This window comes from Pyrus communis, chromosome 11 (assembly GCF_041283825.1).
Source record: "Pyrus communis isolate YQ-2024b chromosome 11, ASM4128382v1, whole genome shotgun sequence".
NCBI lineage: Eukaryota > Viridiplantae > Streptophyta > Magnoliopsida > Rosales > Rosaceae > Pyrus > Pyrus communis.
This window is the reverse complement of record NC_142575.1, coordinates 15,865,170-15,881,175: the sequence shown is the minus strand read 5'-3', so window position 1 is coordinate 15,881,175 and position 16,006 is coordinate 15,865,170. Positions and strand designations below refer to the sequence as shown.

At 37.2% G+C, this 16,006-nt stretch overlaps 1 protein-coding gene and 1 long non-coding RNA gene across 2 annotated transcripts in view; one reads left to right on the top strand and one right to left on the bottom strand.

Moving 5' to 3' along the window:
* The window catches only part of LOC137742967 (indole-3-acetaldehyde oxidase-like), a 59,027-nt gene that overhangs the window by 9,697 nt on the left and 33,324 nt on the right, over positions 1 to 16,006 (top strand). The gene's annotated exons all lie outside the window — the stretch shown is intronic.
* LOC148692957 (uncharacterized) lies at positions 748 to 2,825 on the bottom strand. The gene is made up of 4 exons (XR_015953122.1): positions 2,586 to 2,825; positions 2,416 to 2,484; positions 1,631 to 1,692; positions 748 to 944 (listed from the first exon to the last, which is right to left on the bottom strand). It is a non-coding gene; the product is annotated as an uncharacterized LOC148692957 (long non-coding RNA).

Here is a 16,006-nt window from a genome sequence, read left to right as displayed (position 1 = left end):
TAGGGATGCCTAGGCGCTAGGCGGTTGACCACTGCTACAATTAATCCCTATCTATTTATAAAAATAAGAAAAGGCGCCTAAATCTTCCTAGATGCCTGTCCAGTTACCTAAGCTGCCTAGCCCACCTTGGCGAGCATAGATATCTTTCATCTTACATTTTATCTTTTCAATAAATTGTAGGAGACTTGTTAGATACTTGTATGAACACTCATTATATCCTTGCTCCCCATATTTACAACATGATCTAGTACTTTATAATTCATATATTGTTGGAAATAAAATAGAGAGTAAGAGAGAATACAAAGAGACAAGTGAGCAAGTTGAGGAGAAATCAAGGTGTGTCTCCTTTCTCATTAGAGTGCCTATTTATTGGCGTAAGATTTACATAGAAAGGTGTTCAACTATTAAGATATTACATATTTGACCCAGAACTGAACAACATAATAAATATTGTAAATAACACTCCCCTTGGGTGTTCACCAATCAATGGTAGTTGCCTCGACAAACCTTACTTGGAAAACCCAGTGGGAAAACACCTAAGCGAACTAGAAATCAGGCACCACGATTATGAAATATTGGTATGGTGTTGGACACGTATAATATTGCCTCGCTAAAATCTTGATAGGACAACCCAATGGTGACACGCCCCGACCCCGATATTCCCCGAATACCAAGGTAGGCACGTGCTGGCCGACACCCGAGGGTGACGAAAGCCATTTATTGAGTGCAAATGCTGAAAACAAGGGATAAATAAGGTTTATAAATATAAAAGAATAATGAATATGCAAATAAGGACCGTGTTCAGAGCACACCTCTAATCTAGAACACTAAAGAAAATAATATAAACTTGAATGAACCAAGGAGTGGGTCCTACACCGAGAGGACTCGAAGATGCCGATGCGGAAGTGCTTGGACGTCGGGATTGTATGCCTCGATTCTAAGTCCTGAAGGGAGCGCAAAACAAACATGAGTGGACCAAGTTGATATATATATAATAAAACAGTTATCAACACACTAACCCCCAGGTTTTATGAAAACACATATATAATGATAAACATAGGTTTTCCGAAACCTAGCATGTCGTGCAATGTCTCAAATCATAATTCGCATAAACAATAATAATCACTAGTGAATATCCGATATAACACTTCAGGCCCCGTGCCGGCTCCCCGTCTCTGAGCAGACAGTCAGAGGAAAATGCACTTCAGGCCCCTTGCCGGCTCCCCGTCTCTGAGCAGACAGTCAGAGGAAAACACACTCCAGGCCCTATGCCAACACCAAACCGTCGCCCGGGACGGACCGGATCTATCCCTACGTCCCGTAGCGGAAAGGACCACTAGGTAAGTACAAAACCAGTGAACATACATATATTGAAAATCAACTTCATAGTATAAAGTCATCCATCATCTATACTATAAAGAAGTGTTCTAAACATGTTCTAAATATCATATTGTCATCCATCAGATATTCTATAAGAACATGGGTTATAGGAAAAATAGTAATAATTCAAACTAACCTCAATAAGCATGTTATCTCGTAAAACGTTTCATAAAATATAATCATCAAATCATGCTTTTCATGTATGCATTTATACTATCAAAACATGCATTTTTAGAAGGGGTCCACTCACAGTACTTAGCTGCCGAAGAGCCACGCAACTAGCGAAGACGGAAACGCCACAAATAATTGCCCCTAAGCACATAAACGGTACATTTAGTCAAACTCTACTCAAACGATTGAATTTGGGAAAATGAACATCAGAAACGGGTTCAGGACGTCGAAATTAGTCTAGGAGGGTTCTCGTACGAAACTCAAAAAGTCAACGGTCAAAGTCACCGTTGACCGTTGACCGGTCAAAGTCAACGCTGACCGTTGACCGGGTCCGGGTCAACGGGTCAAACGGGTCTGGGCTTGGATCCATGTTGGGTTAAAGGGTTTGGACTTGGGTTGGATCCGGGTTTGGCCTAAAGGGTTTGGGTTAGGATAATTGGGTTAGGTTTTTAAGTGGGTTGGGTTGGGCTTGAACCCATACGGCCCAAAGGCCCACAACAGAAAGGGTGATGGGTTTTGGGCTAACAGGCCCTAAGGCCTAATTAAAACGGGGAAAAATGGGTTTGGGCTGCAACCAAGGCCCTAAGGCCTTTTTGGGTTTTTAAAAGAAACAAAACTAAAAATAAAAATAGAAAGGGTGAGAGTATTGGGCCAGAAACCAAACAGGCTCTAAACCCGTGGGTGTGGGAGATGGCCCGAAGGCCTGGGTGTTTTCTTGGGCTGGGTTTTACGCCAGAGAAGAAGGCCGGAATTCGGCCGGAATTTAGACAAACTTCGAACGTCCATAACTTTGTTAATACTCGACGAAATCAAGTGATTCAAAAATGAAAATCGTACCTCTCGAAGAGACGAAGAGAATGGTACCTCACACGACGTCTAACTCGCCGTGGTTTGGCTGGAAAACACCTCGAAAGTCACTGAGGTCGCCGGAAACTGGGTAAGATTCAAAAGAGCATAACTTCTTCAATACTCAATGAAATTGGGTGAAACAAAAAGGAAAGTTGTAGTACTCAGCGAGACGAAAAGATTGATACCTTGCACTCCGGCCAAATCGCCGTGGTTTGGCCGGAAATTGCCTCGAAAGGGGCGGTGCTCGCCGGAAAACTGGGAAATGTCTCCGGGGTGGTTTCTTCGTGATTTGACGTCCAAAACACAACCACGGGGTTAGAAAAGAGCTATAGGTGTGGGCATGGGTGTGTGTGTTTGTTTCACGGGGAAGAATAAGTGAGAAATGGGGGAGTTTCGAAGGAAAGGAGAAGGTGCAGACAAAACAAAACAAAAGAAAGGAAAAGAAAAAAAAAAAAAAAAAAGAAAGAAGAAATGAGGGACTCGGCAGGGGGGACAAAACAGGGGGTGGGCCCCTTGGGCTCACCAAATAAGGTTTAAAAACAATTTTAAAAAGAAAGGTATCCCCCAAACTTAGTGAAAATACAAAAATACCTATTTTCTTTCGTAAATCTTGGGACGGGTTGTTACAATCTACCCCCTTAAAAGAATTTCGTCCCGAAATTTAAAATCACAACTTAACCAAAATGCTTGAAAATAAGAAGAAGAATATATGTATAAAGAGAATTCAAGTCAGAGTGGGTGCATCAAAGAGAATATGCCACACCGTCGCGAGCGGGTTGCCAAATCCTCTATCATGCCTCCAAACTCTTACTTTCTTCCCCATCAGTGTAAAAGTAGAAACATACTTTAATAAGATATAAAGTTGGAAACATATATAGACGTAAGTTCAAAAATAAGTACGCAAAATACTATAGCGTCAAAATAGATATGTACTAACATATAGGTCAAAAACTCGCGCTTAACTTAAAACTGAAAATGGAAATACTTCCCCCAAAACATTTGTAACGTCGAAAACAAATAATTAAAGAAAAGGAAGTTAAAATACTTACTGAAAATCAAAACTGAAACTCAAAGCTGAAAAAAAAAAAAAAAAAAAAAAAAAAAAAAAAGTGGGTCTCGCCTAAGCATACGAACGTCATGTAGTCCGAGAAAAGATGCGTCTCTAGGTCAAGTCCTAACAATAGCAAATCCGTACCTACTGTTGAAGACGAATCTTCCTGCCCACTTGCTTAACGAATCCAACGAATAAGTTTTCAATACCACAGTCGGCCGCCCGTGATATCGATCACACATTTGTTGTCTCGATAAGCAAGCAGTAATTTGCTGAAGGTGCACAATTTCACGCGTCGTAAATTCAATCTTTCGAATACTAGTTCACAATACTCCTCTGCTAACCAGTATTGCCTGTAGAACTCTCATACCATGTCGCAAAAATGGCGTACTCAAACCGAACAAGACAGAAAATGTCGTCATAAAACTCTATCATGTATCAAGCATACTAACCTCCTCAATTCTTCCAAATGTGACCAACTACTCCAGTGTTTTGCCAACAAAGAACCCATTTGAAAACTGTACCTTGGGATTCAAAGGAAGTGGCTACCATGTTACTAGTAGACCCCAAAGCTCAAGCCAAACAAGCAGAAAACGAAAAGTCACATTTCCTAACAAGCAGTATCTCTTGGGAATCATTGTAGTGCTCAAACCACCTCTCCATTTTTGCTTAGTTGCAGATTTCTAGTAAAACAAGGTCAAAGTTGATAGAAAGAAGGACTCTCAAGTGATCAACCTAAAAATAAATGAGAGTACACACTTTTCGAGAGAAGTGTAAAGATTTTCTTGTTATATGTGACAAGGTGTTTTATTTAATAGCCATAATACATAGATAGTAACAATGGATAGCCAACGAACCATTCAAATTCAAATGTGAAAACAGAAAGTCTTCAGGGCATCAAGTAGCCAAATACAATAGGAATGCTTAGAATGGCCTAAATTTGTTAAATAACGAACTTCGTTAAACATCTCTATTGTTATTAGGGAACGCTAGCGCCTCCATTTTCTCTTTGCCTTCAAATCTCATGATCAAACCTTAGTTTCTCCATCTTCATAACCTTTGCATTCTCTCATCCCGAACTTAAACCGTACTAGAAATAGTCAGTGTTCAGTTTCAGAAATAGTGATATAACTCGTGTTCAATTGAAGAAATAATGGTAATACTTGTGTTCAGTTTTAGAAATAATCAATGTTCTGTTTACGATATAGCGATGATACCGTTGTTCAGTTCTAGAAATAGTTAGTGTTCAGTTTAAAAAATAGTAAGTGTTCAGTTTACGATCGTTGTTTAGTTCTAGAAGTAGTCAATGTTCAATTTAAGAAATAATCAGTGTTCAGTTTAAAAAATAATTAGTGTTCAGTTTACGAAATAGTAATGATACCGTTGTTCAGTTATAAAAATAGTGAGCATTCAGTTTAAGAAATAGTCAATGTTCAGTTTACGAAATAGTAAGGGTATCGTTGTTCAGTTCTAGGAATAGTGAGCTTCAGTTTAAGAAATTGTGATAGTACTTGTGTTCAATTCTAGAAATAGTCAATGTTCAGTTTACGAAATAGTGATGGTATCGCTGTTCAGTATTAGAAATAGTTTCAGTTTACGAAATAGTGATGGTACCGTTGTTCAATACTAGAAATAGTCAATGTTCAGTTTACTAAATATTGAGGGTACCGTTGTTTAGTTCTAGAAATAATCAGTTTTTAGTTTAAGAAATAGTAAGTGTTCAGTTTAAGAAATAGCAATAGAACTAGTGTTAAGTTTAAGAAATAGTTATAGTATCCATGTTTAGTTCTACAAATAATTAGTGTTCAATTTAAGAAATAGTCAGTGTTCAGTTTAAGAAATAGTGATAATACTAGTATTAATATCCGTGTTTAGTTTTAGAAATAGTTAGTGTTCGGTTTAAAAACTAGTGATGGTACTAGTGTTAAGTTTAAGAAATAATGATAATACCCGTGTTCAGTTCAACAAATAATGATCATCAGTGTTCAGTTTAAAAAATATTGATATACCAACTAGCACGAAAATTACCCTAGGATGGCGAGAGATTTTTCAGGGTGATTGGAACACGAAGTGGTACACTACGTGTCATTATATCAATGGTGAAATATGTGTGCTAAAAAGTTAATAACTTAAAAAATACAATTCCCCACCGCTTATATAAAAACACATAATGTTACTACCCATGTTCCAGTCATAATAAAAAATTTCTCTAAGATGGCGCCTCTCATTCTCTCTCTTAATTTTACCCCTCCCCACTAAAGACACCACCCAGCTTACACCCCCACATCTTTGACGACAACTCATCCACCAAGCCTTCGTCACCCTTCTCCATCTTCCTCGTAGGCCTTTTCCTCCCCATACAACATCTACTTTCTAGAATTTTCAATTTATTTTTGAAATATTATGGGATGAAATGAAGTTGAAAAATTAATTCTCGGTTACTTGTAAAGTCTGACTTGTAGTCAAATTAATTACATATTTCTGATGTTATTTTTCGGAAGTTCTAGGGGCTGTTTAAATGGGATAAAATGTATTCGCAAGAAAGTCCAAACTTGCATCTTACATGGCCTTGGCTGAACGAGTTTTTAACATGCCTTTTCTCTTACTTGACTTAATTATAAAGGTTTGCCTTGAATCTTGATCTATATGAGCTCGAGAAGCAGGGAGTAAAACCTTATAAAATGTTATTTTTCTGCTTCATTTAGAGCATCTTTAAAAGAGATGTCAAAAGTTCAAATCATTAATAACAATAATAAAATAAAAAAAAGCACAAGAATTTTCCAACCGAACACTAAAAAATTTCTCCAGCAGAAGGGGTTGCTGTCAAATTTGATAGCAGTTTCAAATAATTTTTAATTAATTATTAAATCTTTTTTTTTAAATTTTTTGCCCTCTCTCACTCTCTCTCATGCTCTATCCATCTTCGTGTCGAACCAAGACCAAACTCACGAAGAGAAAATCTTTGATTTTCCATCTTTCACACAATTTGTGGACTAATTTCGACTAAAAAAAATCATCGCGTTCAGAAAACCCCCAAATTGAAAAACCCTAGTCCCCACCAAATATGAATCCAGCACCTCTATAGTGCGCCAATGCACAATCCGACTCACTGAAGATGACTAATGATGGGAGCATATTTATGCGACTTAGTTAGCTTGTTTTCTTGCATTTACATAGTTAGTTTCTATTTATTATAGTGATTTAAGCTATTTTCGTGTGTTTGTAGGTTTAAATGGCAAAAAAGGCAAGAAAGTGCATTTTGGTGCATTTTAGAGCAATTTTGGGCTGGAATGGATGGCTTGCATATGGAGCAGGGTGGATGGATGAATTTAAAGTTCAAGAGAGGCTAGGAATGTGTTTAATATCTAGAGAAACAAATTTGGAAGCTTGGAAGATAAGGAATCAGCTAAGAAGAAGGAAACATTATCCAAACAACCTTATCTTATCCAAACTTTATCCAACCTTATCTTATCTTATCCTAACATAATCTTATTCCACCTTAATTCCAGCTGCAAGGAGGACATCTAAATGACATTAGGATACCTACAAATCAGGTTTCTAGAAGCCCTATCCTTCTCCTACATTGGTGCCGCACCCCTTATCCCTTGTCCTTCTAGAAACCTGCCATAACACCCTTTCTAGAAGGCCTTATCTGGTCCTATTTCTATGCCGCACCTATTCCTTCTAGGTTGCCCATTCTCTGCTGTGTAACCTTAACCTTTTCCCCCTAGGATTGTGCAATCCTTTTCCCTTCAGAAATTGTGCACAACCACAGGCCTATATATACAAATTTCTGCCGCATAATTCAGACGACACACATGAGAGAAATTCAAAGAAATACAAAGAGTGTGCCACAGGTTTCTGAGAGTTATAGAGACTTGTGCTGTGCAAGGAAGGAAGGAGAGGAAGAGTGTTGTGCCTGCCACCATCCAAGGGAGTGCCGCTGCCTACTTTGGAGTGCTGGAGCGTTTCTGGGTTCTTTCTATCCTTAATTTTAGTTCGATGTTTATTTTAATTTGGTTTCAATTATGATGAACATGAGGAACTAAATTCTTTTTAGTTAGAGGTGAATTTGAAGCCATGAACATATATGTGATATGAATTGATTTACTCCAGTTATTGTTTCGTAAAACATGAATGCGCTTTACTTATCTGTTTGATTGATAACTTATTCTTGTATGTTAATTAAGGGTGCACACTTAGTTTGCATGCATGAATCTGATGCTAAAATATAAGGGAATTTCACCTAATAGTTATGAACTTATATTTATAAGTAGTAGAAATCACTAGTTATGATTGTGTTAAGTAAATCCATGGCAGGAGTATCATGCAGTTCATAGCTACGAATGCCTTGTCAATGCTTATGATTTTTATAGAAATTAATAATCTTTGATTAGTATCTCTATCATGCAGTTCATATAGGGAACTTGATAAGAATAATTTGATTGCGTTGTTGAGTCCAATTTAATGAAATTAGGAAAATCTGAGAGTTAATTTGTGCAGTTCACAATTAATTTGGGGCATTGTCATTCATGGTTTATAGGAATAATAACTGGAAATAGATTTGTATGCATATGTGTCATGTGTGGAGATGAACCCTCTACCTAGCCATTCACCCATTAAAACACCCAATTTCGTCCAAAGTTGTTTAGAGTCTTTAAATCTATTTGCTTTTACTTTAAATTCGTCAAAACCCACTTCCCCTTTTATATTTCGTGTCCTTTAGTTAGAATCTGTTCAAACTGGTTTCTTTTTAGTGTTTTGAGTCAACATAAGTTAGAATTCGTCCATACACATTTTTTCGAGTCAATTTGTTTGTTTTGTGTAGTTTTGAGTCAGTCTTGTGTTATAAGAGTCTTGTTAAGTGTAATTGAGTCTAATTTGAGTAGATTAGCATCCCTCCTAATCCTCGGTCTATAACGATTCCTACTTTTACATACTACAACTATCTAAAAAGAGGGTTAATTTGTGTGTTAGTTTATATCACATCAACTAACGCCAGAGACGAATCAGGTGGAAGCAACAACGGCGACGGTGGAGGCGAATTTCATACAGTGCAGCAGAGCGTCACCTAGAATCCAATTGGGACCTTGATCTTGCACAAAAACTCAAAGAGTATTTGCTCAAGATTTGCTCCGGTGAAATACCCACTGAAGCAGAAGGGCATGTGCTATTATTTTTGCAGAAGGTGTTCCTTTTGCTTCATACTACTAATTTTCTATTAATTTCACAGAATCTTTAAAATATAAAATAGAAATAAAGGAAAAAAAAATTAATAATTTAATTTGACAAATCAGATAGAGAGAAAAAATTTCAAAAATATCAAAATGCCACATAAGACCATCTCCAATGGATATGCCATATATGATGTGGCATGTGGATCATTTGATTCCTTACTTTCTAGCTGCATTTTTTGACAACAAACAAAAAATGAGTCAAATATATTTACTTGAATTTTTTAATACATGGATATCATTAACAACTAATAGAATAAAAACTACAATTAATTTTGATTATTTTTAATAGTTAATGTAACTCTAGGCCCAATAAAATAATAAAATAAATATTTGATACATCTATTGGGAAAAAAAGAGAATTTAGCACTTGTATTCAATTTGCCACATCAACCATCAAATAAAATTTTGACATATTATATTTGACTTCTCCTTTAAATTTAAATTTTATATTTAAAATTTGAAATTTCCCTCGCCCATGGTCTTACTTTCCTTCTCCGTAACCCACAAAGGTTTAACGCCTTCCTGGGTTTACTGCTGTTGATTGCTCCCTTGTTGCTTGTCTTAATTATTCGCTTGATTCGCAACCCAAATTTTGGGAATTAGCCAAACTCCATGTTGACTGATATAAATCATCAAGAAATTACCCCAAATTTAAACTTTCTCCTTAAAAAACCACGAACCGAAAATGAAACTAAGATGTTGATCCTCCATCCTTCCCATATTTTTGCTCGGTCAAACTTCCTCTTCTCGACGAGAATGTCGGCTGCGCCTCGTAGGTGGAGGTAGGCACCTTTTGAATAACCAACCCATTAATCTTTGTCTGGTGGATTAATGAGGTAGTGGCACAGTTGTAAATAAAGAATGAGTAATCCAATTCATACCATGTTTTTGTATCACATTTCATACCATCTTATATGGCATTTGATGTGGATGCCACATCATTTGAATTAATCAGATTTTTAAATTTAGTTTATTATTTAACAAACTAATAATTAAGAAAAACTAGTTAATTAAATGATGATTGTGGTATACGAGGAGTCTTTCTCCTTCATTTCCTTGGGTTTTGCAAATTTTTCAAATGATGTGGCTGTTCAAATCAGATGTCACCTAAGGTGGTATAAAAATATGGTATGAATATCATTACTCATAAAGAATTAATTTTTAGAATTGGCTGAGAGAAGGGGTTTTTGTTAGGGGCAAGGGCTGGAAACAAATTTATCTCATTTTGGGCTTTTAATTCAGTCCATATGCGTTCAATGTTTGTGGGACTTGATATAGATTAGTTTTGTCCTTACGATTAAATATGAAACCCTTTTGATTAAACAATAGTATAGGATGGTTTTTTGTTAAATTAAACTCAGCTCAAACCCTTTTTCTGAAAGCTCTCTTAAATATATACATAATATCGACTCATCAGTACACAATTACTTATTGGTTGGAAAATTTTACCTCAACCGAATTGATCATGATGTTGCATGTGATCAAGATGCATCTCATAAGCAGAAAATGACAATGAATAAATTGCTTGAAACTTGTGGTAAGCCATGAAACATTGTGTGCTCATAATTTAATCCCAAGTGGCATGAAATAGCCAACAAAACTTAGGACACTGTGCTTGTAATAACAAGCAAATTATATGATGAATATCTTGTAAATACATTTAGGTGAAATAATCCATAATTACATGTTGACTAAGCTCATGAATATGCTTTTAAATCCTCGAGAAAAAAAATGGAGATCCAATGTCACTTTTGACTCAGATGGTCTGAGGACCAATTTTCTATGTGAGCACTACTTGTAAGGACGTGCACAAAGCACTAGATTAAGATGTTTAAGACTTGGCTTCTCCCATGCCATATCACACATATGGTGTTTGTGGAACTTATTTGGAGGCACTTCATTTAGCAGATTAGCTATTGTTTGTAGTACATATCCTCATAATGATAGTGGTAGATCAACATAACTCATCATGGAACGAACCATGTCCATCAAGGTTCAGTTTCTCCTTTCCAAAACTCTGTTATGTTGAGGAGTTCTCGGTAAAGTTCACTGTGATACTATTCCACACTTTGAGATAATCTAGGAATTTAGTACTCAAATATTCACCCCCTCGATCTGATGTTAAGATCTTTATTTGTTTCCTAGTTTGCTTCTCTACTTCATTCTTGAATTCTTTGAACTTTTCAATGGTTTCTAAATTGTACTTCATAAGATACACAGTGCCAAATCGAGAGGGAACGTCGGTAAATGTGATATAGTAGGAGAAGCTTCCCCTTGATGTGGTGGACACCACACATATCTGTGTGGATTAACCCTAGTATAGCTTTGGCATGCTCTCATTTCCCAATGAATGGAGATTTGGACATCTTCCCCAATAGAAAAGGTTCACAAGTGCCCATGTGGTCATTACCCAATGAGCTAAGATATCCGTCTTTCGACATCTTGCGAAGTGATTGACTATGAAGCAACTTTCTTTCCTATAGTCATGGTTAAGTCCCATTGGGATTTTGCTTGCTATAGTTGCATACCATCATTATGAGATATGGTAGATGGATGTGAAGACAATTTTTTCTGAATGGCTATCTAAGGGACGAGTTTTATATGACTCAACCCGAAGTGTCTAAGTCTGAAAAGACTAAGGTAAACAAGTTTCAGAGGTTCATTTATGCCTAAAAAACAATGTCCATATGGATTTATAATAGTCTGACACATCATTGTGTATCATGAATGACCATGTTAATCATATGCCATTATTTGGCCATTGAGCTTCTGGTTCTTGACAAGTGTACACCAATTTGAAAAAATAAATTGACCGATATACAAATGGATATAACAATAAGCTCAATTAAGGAATTCATAGTAACAAATGATTTTTATAAATTGGGGAAATGTGGGAATACATAGACAACAAATGAAAAATAGAACCTATGTATTCACAAGAAAGAAAGTGGATATTCCACACCTTGAAATTTATTTTTTTTCTTCGGGGGAGGAGAAATTAAGGTGTGTTTTCTTTCTTATTAGATTGCTTATTTATAGGCGTAGAATTTACATAGAAAGATGTTCAACTATTTGGGTATTACTTATTGACTCAAAAGTGAATGTCCACACAATAAATATTATCTATAACATATATCATTGTTTTTTGTAATTTATGTTTCCTAACAACAACAACAACAACAACAACAAAGCCTTTTCTCACTAAGTGGGGTCGGCTATATAAACCCTAGAATGCCATTGCGCTTGATTCTGTGTCACGTCTCTCGTTAGATCCAAGTACTCTAAGTCTTTTCTTAGAGTCTCTTCCAAAGTCCTTCTAGGTCTTCCTCTACCCCTTCGACCCTAAACCTCCGTCCTGTAATCGCATCTTCTAACCAGAGCGTCAGTAGGCCTTCATTTCACATGTCCAAACCACTGTAAACGATTTTCTCTCATCTTTCCTTTAATTTCGGCTACTCCTACTTTACCTCAGATATCCTCATTCCTAATCTTATCCTTTTTCGTGTGCCTACACATCCAACGAAGCATTATCATCCTCGCTACACCCATTTTATGTACGTGTTGATGTTTCACCACCCAACATTCTGTGCTATAAAGCATTGTTGACCTTATTGCCGTCCTATAAAATTTTCCCTTGAGCTTTAGTGGCATACGACAGTCACACAACACACTGAATGCACTCTTCGACTTCATCCATCCAACTTGTATTCTATGGTTGAGGTCTCCATCCAACTCTCCATTATTTTGCAAGATAGATCTTAGGTAGCGAAAGCGGTCGCTCTTAGATACCTCCTAAGAGCGACCGCTTTTGCTACCTAAGTAGACACTTATTTATATATTATTTATAATTTAATTAAAATATAAAAACCGCCTAGGCCCCTAAGCCCTTACTAACCGACTAAGTAGCACCTAACACCTTTCGGAACCTTGGGTATGGATTCATCTAGAAGCTCCTAAATACAGTGGGAGAGAAATGAGCTCCTAGTGCTTTCTATAAGTAATATTAGCTATTTTAGTATTATTTTAAATTATTAATAATTCTAATCGGCTAATTATTGAATCATAGTCATTATAACTCTTTCAAGTAAAGAGTATGGTTGAAGTATAACTTTTTCACAAAGCTCCTAATATAATTTTTTTGATAGTTTTAGTTTAAATTTTGCTATAAAATAGAAAACATGATTATAGATACTCTAATATAGATGCACCCAATGTAGTGTTCACATGTAAGCATAAGACTAATGATGTGTTCGATTTCAATCAGTTTGTTTTTTTGTCAAAACCGAAATTACTATTTAGTGTGATTTTTCTATCGAATTTTGCCACCATCGCTCTACTCCGGAGCACTAGGCGAAGTTCTAGTGACTCCGATGGATGACCATTCCTTTTCTGCATGTCATATGATCTGATCCAGATATGGACACATTTAGATCTTCTAAGTCTTAGGGTTCCTACAACCTAGGGGTTGGTGCGCACCACAAGTAATCACAACTCCAAAAAGGGTGCAATATCTACTACTAGATATCCTCTAGGATTCTCCTGGCTTGGAACGAGGATTCTATCCTAAAAAATGTCTCTCTTCCCATGGTATAAATATACCCACCTAGGACTCATTTATGGTAGCACAATTTAAACACTTAAATTCTCTTACCTACTACTTGAGTCTAAAATCATTCACTAACTTGACCGTCAATGAGCCTTTTGCAAAGCAGTACCTAGCAAAGGCACGACATCGTTACTGCAATTGACGAGATATGGGAAGACGTCATGGAAATCTACTTTTCCCTATAGGGAGTTTGACGAAATTCCCTAGCTAAAAAACCCACTAGGCTTACCGACATGAAGGCACGCAATAAAGATCTCAAAGAAGCAGTAACTCGCTTTGGAGAATTAACCACCCAGAAAGAGAAGGTGATCGAACTGATGTTAGACAGGTTGTCTCAACGAACTACCCTAGAGATGCACCCCAGAAAATCCCCAAGGCTTCAGTCTGTGCACCTTGTCCAGTACTCGACGGAAAAAGCATCATCTGAAGTTATCAGTCCAAGCGAAACCCTATAACCACTTGGTAACTTTTCACGTGATGGATTGCCCAACTCCCCATAATGCCATTCTTAGCCGTAACTAGTTACATAAGGTGAACACCGTTCTGTCCAGTTATCACCAGTTACTCCACTACTCAGCTCTCAGCGGGGTAAAGGAAATAAAAAGAGGTCAGTCGGCAGTGTGCTATTGAGCCGTTGAAAACATGAACATGATCTGGAAAAGAGAATAAAGCTCCAGTGCACGAATGGATGAAACAACATAGCAATCACAGCCTGGGGGTCAGGAGATGAGTTACAAGGAGTTTGACCTGGACCTTGATCCCTAAGAGGACGGCACGCTAGAATTGAAGGCAGACGAAGATGCCGTTTACATTAGCCTCGACCCCAACAGGTCAAAAATGAAGATTAAGATTGGTTCAAAGTTGACCAATCAAGAAAAGAAACTGTTCACCAACTTCTCATGAGCCAAAAATAACGTATTCACATGGTCAGTAGAAGACATGCCTGGAATCGACCCCTCTGTAATTTACCACCGTCTCAACTAGACCTAACTGCTGAACCAGTTATCGAGCGTAAATGGAACCACAGAACAGAGCGTAGTAACATCATAGAGGTCGAAATAGACAAGCTTAAAGACGCCCAGTTCATCTTTGAAGTCCACCATCCGGACTAGCTAGCGAACGTTATACTAGTGTTAAAAAAAAAAAAAAAAAAAAACGAAAATTGGAGAGTATGTGTGAACTTTACGGACCTAAATAAGGCTTGTCCAAAAGACCCATATCCACTTACACGGATCGACCTATTGGTAGATTCAACTATTAAGCACGAACTGTTAAGCTTCATGGATGCTTACTCCGGATACAACCAAATAAAAATGTACGGACCAGACATGGAAGTAACCTCCTTCATCATTGACTGAGGAACATAATGCTACAAAGACATGCACTTCGAACTTAAAAACGCAGGGGCAACATAACAGAGACTTGTCAATCGAATCTTCAAGGAAAAAATTGAAGATACAATGAAGGTCTATGTGGATGACATGGTCATTAAAAGCAAAGAAAAGAAGGACCACATAACACATCTTCAAGAGTCGTTTGATATGCTCTAGAAGTACGACATGAAATTGAATTTAGAAAAATGCATATTCGGAGTAGCATCATGCAAATTCTTAGGTTATATGGTTACCAAACAAGGAATCAAAGCTAATCCAGATCAGATCAAAGCCATCATCAAAATGAGATCGCCTAGAACCATGAACGAAATACAAAGTTTAACAAGATGAGAAGCGACTCTCAGCCGATTTCTCTCACAATGCACTGACAAATGCAAACCATTGTTCACAACAATAAAGAAAAGCAAGGGTCTACTTTGGACAGATGAATGCGAATAAGTCTTCACTAAACTCAATGAGTACCTTTCCAAACCCTCACTGTTATCTAAGCCAATCAACGGAGAAGACCTGTACTTGTACTTGACCGTGTCCAACTATGCGATAAGTGCAACTCAGATTCGAGAAGACTTGGGGGAGCAAAAATTGATATATTACATGTCAAAAGCTATTTTCAAACTAGAAACAAGGTATCAAAAAATGGAAAAACTCATCCTGGCACTAGTAAAGGCATCTAGAAAACCCCAACCATATTTCCAGTCATTCAGAGTAATCTACATGACAAAGTATCCATTCAAATCAATATTGCATAGCCCCAACGCCTCATCCAGAATCACCAAATAGGCCATTGAACTAGGGCAACATTAGATAATTTATTGACCTAAGACATCCATCAAGGTGTAAGCACTGGCAGACTTCTTAGCCACATTCACATCAGCGGCTTAAGGTACCACAGACACAGCCAGTTCCCAAGGTAATCAAGAAAATCCATACCTATGGAAGCTTTACGTAGGCGGATCGTTCAACATCCATATGGTCGATGTAGGTATGGTGCTTCAAACACCAGACAAATTCATACTCGAGCAGGCTCTAAAACTTGGATTGAAAGCAAGCAACAACAAAGTAAAGTACGAGGCCTTTCTGGAGGAATTGAGAGTTGTAAAAGAACTCCAGGTAAAAGAACTACTAATCCATTGTAACTCGATGCTTATAGTTAACCAAGTCACAAGATATTACGTCTCCCACCATCCCACCATGAGACTCTACCTGAGCAGAGTTAATGTTTTACTTAAGAAGTTCGAAAAATATGAAATCATACAAATTGTCAGAATAGAAAATAGCCACACCGACGAACTTGTCGAGATAGTTTCAAACGTAGATT